Below are 9,725 nucleotides of genomic sequence, written 5' to 3'. Positions count from 1 at the left end.
CCGGTCTCGGCGATGCGCCATATTTCGGATCCACCCACTTCGAATATTCATCCCTCGTGGTTGTGCGGGAAGAGACAGAATAGCTTTCTCTAGGATTCAAAATGGGCCTCACAACCCATAGTACTCCAGAAGCCCTCTGAGGAACGGATGAATTGGAAACCCGATGCCTCTTAGCAGGTAGGGGACGAAACACACTCGTTCTCCCTCAGATGGATTGGGGAAATTCTCCGCTTGGGCCTCGCCATTAAAGAAGGTCAACCCTGCTCTAACAGGGACCAAATCCGGAGGAGGAAGAAATCCCTGCGTTTGTAGCTTCTCCAGCTGATTATGGGGAACGGAGCACCTCTCCCACTCGCTTTTTTTGAGCCGCAGGGACGGGAGGAGGAGCTGGGAACGCTAGCCATGTTGGAGTGGTCTCTCCTAGCTATCCCTGAGGATTTTTCCGCGTGATGCCGAATGGATCTGAGATCCAATCTCTTTAAATAGACGCTCTTCCTCGCGTGGCCGGGTTGTTAAGTGTAAAAATACCCTGACCTCTTGCATTCTCTTGACACGTGGAGGCTGAAGTTGTTGATACACAGAAGCCGAGGGGTGCGACATTAAATGGATGGCTGAATATATCACTTTGAAGTCATCAGAGGAGGAACCCTCCTTGCAATGCCGAAGTTAATCTGCGCGCTGGACACCTCATCATTGAAGTCTGGTTTGGGGGCTACTGAGGGAGTCCTAGACTAAGGGGTCCTCGGGCGTCCGGCCTGTTAGCCATGGGCTGGACTGATGGGCTGTGAAGATACAAGGACCGAAGACTCTACCTGTGTCCGGATGGGACTCTCCTTGGCGTGGAAGACAAGCTTGGCATCCATGATATGAAGATTCATGTCTGTGTAACCGAACTTATGTAACCCTAGATCTCTCCGGTGTCTATAAACCGGAGGGCTTAGTCCGCAGAGGCAACATATACAATCATCATCATAGTCATACAGAATATACTTCTAGGGTTTTAGCCATTACGATCTCGTGGTAGATCAACTCTATACTCATATTCATCAAGATCAATCTAGCAGGAAGTAGGGTGTTACCTCCATAGAGAGGGTCCAAACCTGGGAAAACATCGTGTCCCCCGTCTCCTGTTACCATCACCCTTAGACGCACAGTTCAGGACCCCCTACTCGAGATCCGCCGGTTTTGACACCGACAATGAGCAATATGGCAGCAAAGCTCAAGCCCATGGATGCGGATCTAGAGATCAAACAGAAGCTCCTGGTCCACTTGGTCATGGCTTCACTGGCAAAGGAGATTGAAACTTTTGTTGTAGACTACAATATGTCACCTGGACATGGGACAATGAAAAGACAATAGCAATGTGTGTCCAAGAAGAGGACAGACTCAAAGCCTCACATGGTGGTTCACTCAACTATGTGAAGGATCACAAGAAAAAGAATTACAATCAATACAGCAAAAGTTCCCCTTCAAAGCCACAAGGAAAAGCTCCCTATCAGCATCAACGCCACCAATAGCCTTTCCCAGTGGACAAAGACACTTGTCTCCACTGTAAGAAGACCAGGCATTACAAGAAAGACTGCCCTGATTGGCTGAAGTCAATCATGGCAAAAAGAGGTAAAAACAAAGTTTCCTATGTAAATGAATCCTTGTATACACAGTTTTCAAAATCCACTTGGTGGATTGACTCAGGAGCAACTGTTCATGTTGCAAATTCTTTACAGGGATTCCATTCGACGTGGATTACGCAAAGAAGTGAAAGACACATTGAAGTGGCAAACGGAGTTGAAGCAGAAGTTGAAGTTGTTGGTGATATCTCATTGGAGTTAGCTGATGGATTCAATCTTCTACTTAGAGATGTTTTATTTTTTCCGTCATGTCATAGAAACTTAATTAGTGTTTCTTGTTTGGACAAAGATAATTATGAATGTTATTTTGGACATGGCAAGTGTGCCATATGGTTAAAAAATGCTTATGTGGGTGATGCTTTACTACACAATGAGCTTTATTTGTTATAACTTTGTGAAAAAGTTTATTCTGTATACAATGTGAAAGAACATGTTTCCGCGTCGAATAAAGAACAAAATAAAAGAAAGAGAACATTCGACTCATGGAAATTATGGCACTGTCGCTTGGGCCATATTTCCAAGGGGAGAACAGAAAGATTAGTCAAAAGTGAAATTCTTCCTCCGTTAGAATTCTCAGACTTAGAACAATGCATAGATTGCATTAAAGGAAAGTATATAAAACAACAAAAAAAGGTGCAATCCATAGCACAGGCACACTAGAAATCATTCACACTGACATTTGTGGGCCATTTCCGGTGAAAAGTGTGGATGGATATGACTCGTTCATAACATTTACAGATGACTACTCTCGCTATGGATATATTTATCCAATCAAAGAAAGATCTGAAGCGTTGGATAAATTTAAAATATTCAAAGCTGAAGTTGAAAATCAGCATGATAAAAGAATAAAGATAATAAGATCCGACCATGGGGGATAGTACTACGGTCGGCACACTCCATATGGCCAAGTCCCTGGACCTTTTGCAAAGTTCTTGCAGGAGACTGGCATAGTAGCCAAGTATTCAATGCCGGGCGAGCCTCAGCAAAATGGAGTAGCTGAAAGGCGCAACCGTACACTTATGGATATGGTGTGCAGCATGATGAGTTACTCCACCTTTCCATTGGGATTATGGATGGGGGCGCTTAAAAACGCCATTCACATTCTCAACAGAGTACCAAGAAAGTTGGTGCCCAAAACACCGTACGAGCTATTGACGAGAAGAGTGCCCTCCCTACAACACTTCAGGGTGTGGGGGTGCCCTGCTGAGGCCAAAATGTTTAATCCAAACATTGCAAAGCTAGATCCCAAAATAGTGAGTTGCCACTTCATTGGCTATCCAGACAGATCAAAGAGTTTTCGTTTCTACTGTCCAGACAGATATACAAAGTTTATAGAAACAAGACACGCAGTCTTCTTAAAGGACGAAATGATGAGGGGGAGCTTGGTAGCTCGGAAAATTGATTTTGAGGATAAGAGGGTGCATGCACCTAATCCGATGATTCAGGAGCCATTTTTCTCACTACCAGTTGCAACTCCACCCATGACAACTATGGGGGCACACCCAAAATCTGTCCATCAGGAGCCGACTGAACCCGTTGTTGAGCATGAAAGGGAGGTGTAGCAGCAAATTATAGAAGAAGTGCTAGAAGTTGAGGCACAGAATGTGCTAGAAACTGAGGCCCTTAGAAGGTCTACAAGACACAAAAAGTTAGCTATTTCTACTGATTATAAAGTTTATAACATGGAATAGTTCATACAGAAAAAGATCCCACCTCGAAGTGGATGAAGGCAATGGAAGACGAGATGAAATCGATGAGTTCCAAAGATGTTTGGGACTTTGAGAAAATTCCTAAAGGAGCCAAAAAAATAGGCTGCAAATGGGTCTACAAACCTAAGTATGACTCCAAAGGGAATGTAGAAAAGTATAAAGCAAGACTTGTGGCAAAAGGATTTATAGAAAGAGAAGGGATAGATTACAATGAGATATTTTCTCCAGTCTCATGTAAGGAATCCTTCAGAATCATAATGGCATTAGTTGCCCATTTTGATTTAGAGTTACATCAAATGGATGTAAAGACATCATTTCTCAACGGGGATTTGAAAGAAAATGTCTACATGAAACAACCCAAGGGTTTTACCATGGAAGGCAAGGAAAATATGGGATGCCACCTCAAGAAATCCATTTATGGATTAAAGCAAGCCTCTAGGCAGTGGTATTTAAAGATTAATCAAACGATTAAAAGTTTTGGATTTAAGGAAAATATTGAGGATAACTGTATTTATGCAAAGTTTAAAAATGGGAGATATATTTTTCTAATCTTGTATGTGGATGATATCCTGCTTGCTAGCAGTGATGTTAGTCTACTACAAGAAACAAAGAAGTTCTTATCCTCAAATTTTGACATAACAGATCTTGGTGAAGCATCATATGTTTTGGGCATAGAAATTCACCGAGATAGGAACAATGGAGTTTTAGGACTATTGCTGAAAGCATATTTAGAAAAGGTTCTTAAAAAGTATAATATGCATGCGAGTAAAGCCACACCTGCTCCTATAGTCAAGGACGATAGTTTTGGGAAATTCCAATGTCCCAAGAACCAGTACGAGATCGATCAAATGAAAGCAGTACCATATGCTTCGACTGTTGGCAGCTTACAGTATGCACAAGTGTGCACTCGCCCTGGCTTAGCTTTTATAACCGGGGTACTCGGTAGATATCAAGAGATTCTAGGCATAGAGCACTAGAAGGTGGTAAAGAAAGCATCGCGTTATGCGCAAGGCATGAAGGACTACATGCTAATATATAGGAGAAGTGATTCCCTAGAGATAAAAGGGTATTCAGACGCAGATTTTACGAGGGACAGAGATGATAGAAAATCCACGTGAGGATACGTATTCACCCTCGCTGGGGGAGCTATTTCGTGGAAAAGCTCCAAACAGATCGTTGGCTCGATGGAAATGTGCCGCGGCTCCTTGCTCCGGATGTCTTCGAGCTCTGCTCCCGCAAAACGTCTCTGTCCATGATGCAGTCTCCAACAACAAATGAATGCTGGGCCTCCATTTGATTTCCGGGATTACGCAACTCTGACAGTTTGCTGACCTCTGGACTCGGTGCAACAGGTAACCCTGGATCCACTAGCTTCTGACTCCATCTCCTAGGTCTGGAACAGCTCCAAGTCCTACTCCGCGTCCTCTGTGTACCAATGTCAGTTCGTTGGCTCTGTCTCTCCATTTCAGTTTGATAAGATGTGGGCAATAAAGGTGGAAGCCAGGTTCAAATTTTTCATGTGGCTTTGGCTACAGGGTGTATCCTCACAGGAAATAACCTGGCTGTCCATGGAATACCTCATGATGACATGTGCAGCCTTTGTGGCCAGGAGGATGAGACGCCCACCCATCTTGGAATTGATGTACACACGACGAATAGTATGCACGACCGTCAGACGATGGTCCATCAAGGGATGTGATACCTTTTGTTGCTATACATGGACGGCTTGATTGGCTTGTCGTCCCAAAATCATCTGCATGCTATCGTCTGCGTAGCAGTGCTCACCCATCTCATCCTAGCTTGCCCGTTTGCTCGTACAATATGGACTATGGTGGGGAATGACCTGGGCATGCCCATTCTTGCAACTAACCCTCAGATTGCTGTGTCTATTAAGCATTGGTGGGATGACTTGACTTCGTGTCTTCAAGGAACGGCTAAGAAGGCGGCCATCTACACAGCTTAGAACATCTGGAAGGAATGGAACATGCGTGTGTTCGAGCAGCATTTGCTTTCTATCCTCCATCTCATCAATCAAGACATCTCTCTTCCTTCTATCTGCTCATTGGCTTTCTGATATAGAGAACTCACCGGAACCTGTGCCAGACTGATCCTTTTATTTTCTTGGTGCGGGTCACCCTAACCCCACACCGTGTACCGTAACATTTGTATTTTTTTCTCCTTATTATTATATTATAAGGTAGCCCAACTGCCGGTTCCTAACAAAAGGAATTTCCACGTTCCTCTATATAGTATATCCGGATATCTTCTACCTCGCCAGTGCCAGTGCCACCTCCAGAACATTTATGAAGTCAAGAAGAAGCAGACCGTGGTGCTGTACCGTGGCGCCGGTGTCGGTCATGTTGGCCCCATGACAGAGCTCACCAACGTCTTTCTCAAGAATGGCTACGACGTCACCGTGGTGCTCGTCAAGCCGCCCTTTAAGTTGCCAGTCTCCGGCGCAACCACCATCGAGCGCATTGCTTCCTCCAATCCGTCCATCTCCTTCCATGTCCTCCTATCCAGGGGCGAATCTACTGTATAGGCTTTAACAGGCTTGAGCCTGCCCTCCAACCGGATCAATTAGGCTTTACTGCTCATGGTACAGGGCTTAACCCAGTAAATCGACTGCATTTTGGCCCATCTCAGTGCCTCTCGCTTGTTTGAGCCTGCCCTACAATTAAGTTCTAGATTCGCTACTGCTCCTATCCATCCATGCTCCAGGCTTTGCCGCCTCCGTAAAGCACCCTTTCTTACTCATTCTCTAGCTCTTGCACGATTGTAATGAGCAGATCGAAGCATTCCTCCGAGCCATCGAACGGAAAAGATTGCACTCTGTTCTCCTCGACATGTTCTGCATTGATGCCACCAACATTTGCATGAATCTCAGCGTCCTGGTCTACACGTTCTTCGCATGGAGCGCCTCGTGCCTGTCAGCCCTAACCCAGCTCCCGACACTGATTGCTGGCAGGCAGACTGGCTTGAAGGAACTCGGGGACACACCACTCAATTTCGTCGATGTTCCGCCGATGCTAGTGTCTCATCTCATCAAGGAACTGCTGGAGCACCCCAAAGATGAGATGTGCAAGGCAATGATGAACATTTGGAAGCTCAACACAGAGACAATGGGCGTCCTGCTGAACACGTTCGAGTTGTTGGAGAGTCGTGCGGTGTAGTCTCCCAGGGGCCCACTCTGTGTTCCCAAAAGGATACTGCTTCTGATCTAGAACGAATGCCTCGAGTGGCTCGATGCACAGCCAGACCGCGGCATTGTGTTCCTCTATTTCGGGAGCATGGGCGTGCTCTCGGCGGATTAGCTCAAGAAGATAGCTGTTGGCTTGGAGAGGTCAGGGCAGCAATTCCTATGATCCATGCACATGCCTGCGGGAAGCGAAAACCCAATACTTGGAAGTGCGCCCCGAGCCGGAACTTGACGCACTTCTGCCTCAAGGTTTCTTAGAGCGGACCAATGGCTAGGGCCTGGTCGTCAAGTCGTGGGTGCCGCAGATGGACGTGCTCGGCCATCGGGCCACTGGCACATTTGTCACGCACTGCGGATGGAACTCGGCGCTGGAGGCCATTGTGGCTGGGATGCCCATGTTGTGTCTGTCGTTGGACTGAGCAAAAGATGAACAAGTTGTCTATGACAGAGGACATAGGCGTCGCTCTGGAGCTGGAGGGATACATGACAGGTTTTGTCAAAGCAGACGATGTGGAGGCCAAGGTGCGGCTGGTGATTGAGGGCGAGGAAGGGAGGCAACTCAGGGCCCGGGTGGCTGCTCGCAGGGAAGATGATGTGGCGGCCCTGCAAGAAGGGGGCTCGTCGTGGGCGGCATTTTACCAGTTTCTGTTGGATGTGGATAATCTTGGAAAACAGCTCGGCGAATGACGCACTAGTATGTACATTTATGTTGCCAACATGTTGCTAGTCCAAGCCGCCCTTTTCTACATTTTAGTTGCATGGTCAATAATTAACTTAACTTACCAATATCTACCACCTTCTTAATAATTCGTCTGTCTAAGTGCCAAGTACCGTGGTTACCTCATGTTTTTTCTTTCTAGTAATAATGGATGGACTATCCATAGTAAATTAAAGTGTATGAGGAATACCAAATCTACGAATAATGTGCTCAATTATGAATTGAATTCACATGGGTCATGTTCTTGAGAGGTACTGTTTCAGACCAAATGGTGAACTAATCGGTAGGCATTAACCAAACGGAGCTGCTAAAAATCAGTCGACTGAGACTGTCTCAGTCGACGCCTCAACCTTTGGATCGTTTTTGCTTCAAGATTTGCGCAGTACAGTGTCCTTGACTCAATTCGGCCTATTAAAGCGTGAGTCTGGCCTGTTTTCCTGTTCGTTTTGTTGTTTGGTCTCGACTCCTTTCGTTGGGCTATTAAAGCATGGCAGGGGCAGGGCCGCAGGGGGTTTTATCATGGGCTGGGCTGGTGTTCGGCACTTTTCTCGTTGTTTGCTTTTTATCCTTTTTCTTTCTTTTGTAAACTTTTACAATTGAAGAGAGAGAAGGGGAAGCTGTCACCATTACTGTCCGTGAATTAGGGAGGGGAAGGGGTCCTGTCACATACACTCCTGTCTTCATACTCCCTTTGTAGTATGGGTGTTTTTCCTTGTGTGCAAGTGGCCATCCTTTTTAATTGAAAAAGTCTGCTTTTTTGTTGTTGCCTAATCTATGTGTTTATTCCACTTCTATTTTTATTTCTTTCTTCATAATTTTATGTATCTACTAAAAATATCATCAACAATTGCTTCTTTATTCTTGTTTTTGATTTTAACTTTTCTTTATTGTCTAGTTGCACTATCTTTTTCAATGTGCAACGTGAGTTAAACAAATTTCCAGTAAGTCATTATTTTCATTTTGTAGTATTTTGTGATGTATTTTTTTAATATTTTAGCGCACCAGCTGCACATTTCTAGTGGCACGATTGCCGCAATTATTTTCCTTTTCCTTTTTGTTTTTTGGTCGTTGTTTTGGGCCTTTTTGAAGGCCGCATTTATTTACATTTACCATGCCGGTCTTCTACTTAATCATTAGTTACTGTATTAAATATGTATGTGTGGTGTGTGTTATTCAACATGTATGTATGGGAGGAGTTAAAAAAACATAAGGTAACTTAGCCGCCTTTTCCCATTTTTTCATTTTTTGATCCTTGTGTTTCTTATTAATTTCTGTCACGATACCACCCTCTTTTTATTAACTTTTGTTTGGCGTGTGTTAAAAAAATAGGTTGGGCCATGCAATGGAAGGGGTTGTTTACATGACGGGAGAAGCAGGGGGAGGCGGTTGCATGTCCAACACTAGGATTTTGCAACTGCAAGTATCGCCCTAGACGGCAATTACACGACTCCCTCCCGACTACAGCTCCCTCTCGACTGCAGCTAGCTTGTGTTTTTGTTGGAGGGCAGAGAAAGAGGGAAGGACAGTTGCAAGTCCAACACTAGGCTTGCAATTGCAAGTTTCGCATGGTAATTGCATGCCTACACACCCTACTGCAGCCGACCTTTTGTTTTCTTGGTGGGTGACGGGAAGGGGGTAGTTGCATGTCCAACACTAGGGTTGCAACTACAAGTGTCGCCTAGACTGCAACCGCATGCCTACACACGCAACTGCAACCGACACTTTTTTGGGTCGTTGGGGGACAAGAAAGGAGGGAGGGTAGTTGCATGGCCAACACTAGGCTTGCAATTGCAAGTGTTGTACTCTACTGCAATTGCATGCCTACACACCCGATTGCAACTGATCTTTTGCTTTGTCGATGGTCGGTGGGAGATGGGGGAAGTAGCTGCATGTCTATCATTAAGCATGCAACTGCAAGTGTCGTCTTATCAGCAATTGCATGTCGACACACCCGACTGCAAGTGATGTTTTGTTTTGTCGGTGGGCAGAGCGAGAGGGGCACGGCTATTGCATGCCCGACACTAGGCTTGCAACTGAAAGTGTCATCCTTGACTACAATTGCATGTCACCCACTCGACTTCAATTGGCCTTGTGTTTTTGTCGGAGCCTGGAGGGAGAGTGGGGGGCAGTTGCATGCCCGATAGTAGGCTTGCAACTACAAGTGTCGCCCTCGACCGCAATTGCATGTCTCCCTCCCGACTGCAAATGGCCTTCTGTTTTTTTGGAGGGCGGAGGGAGAGGGGAGGGAAGTTGCAAGTTTGACACTAGGCTTGCAACTATAAGTGTCACACTCGGCCGGCTGTAACTGCATGCCTACACACCCAATCGCAACTTACGTTGTTGCTCTGTTGGTGGGCGGCGGGAGATATGCGAGTTGCATGTTTGACACTAGGGTTGCAACTACAAGTGTGGCCCTCAAATGCAATTACATGGCTACACGCCCAACCGCAACCAACCTTTTTTTGGTCGGT

At 45.6% G+C, this 9,725-nt stretch overlaps 2 pseudogenes; both read left to right on the top strand.

Annotated features, from left to right (window-relative positions):
- Positions 1–1,197: 1,197 nt before the first annotated feature.
- LOC147982490 (uncharacterized) lies at positions 1,198–1,759 on the top strand (annotated as a pseudogene).
- Positions 1,760–5,660: 3,901 nt separating this feature from the next.
- LOC125529146 (UDP-glycosyltransferase 88A1-like) lies at positions 5,661–7,223 on the top strand (annotated as a pseudogene).
- The last annotated feature ends 2,502 nt before the right edge of the window (positions 7,224–9,725 follow it).

This window comes from Triticum urartu, chromosome 3A (genome assembly GCF_056163025.1).
Source record: "Triticum urartu cultivar PI428250 chromosome 3A, HENAU_Tu73, whole genome shotgun sequence".
NCBI classification, from domain to species: Eukaryota; Viridiplantae; Streptophyta; class Magnoliopsida; order Poales; family Poaceae; genus Triticum; species Triticum urartu.
Note: the sequence above shows the minus strand (reverse complement) of the source record. Positions and strands in the feature narration are given on the sequence as shown.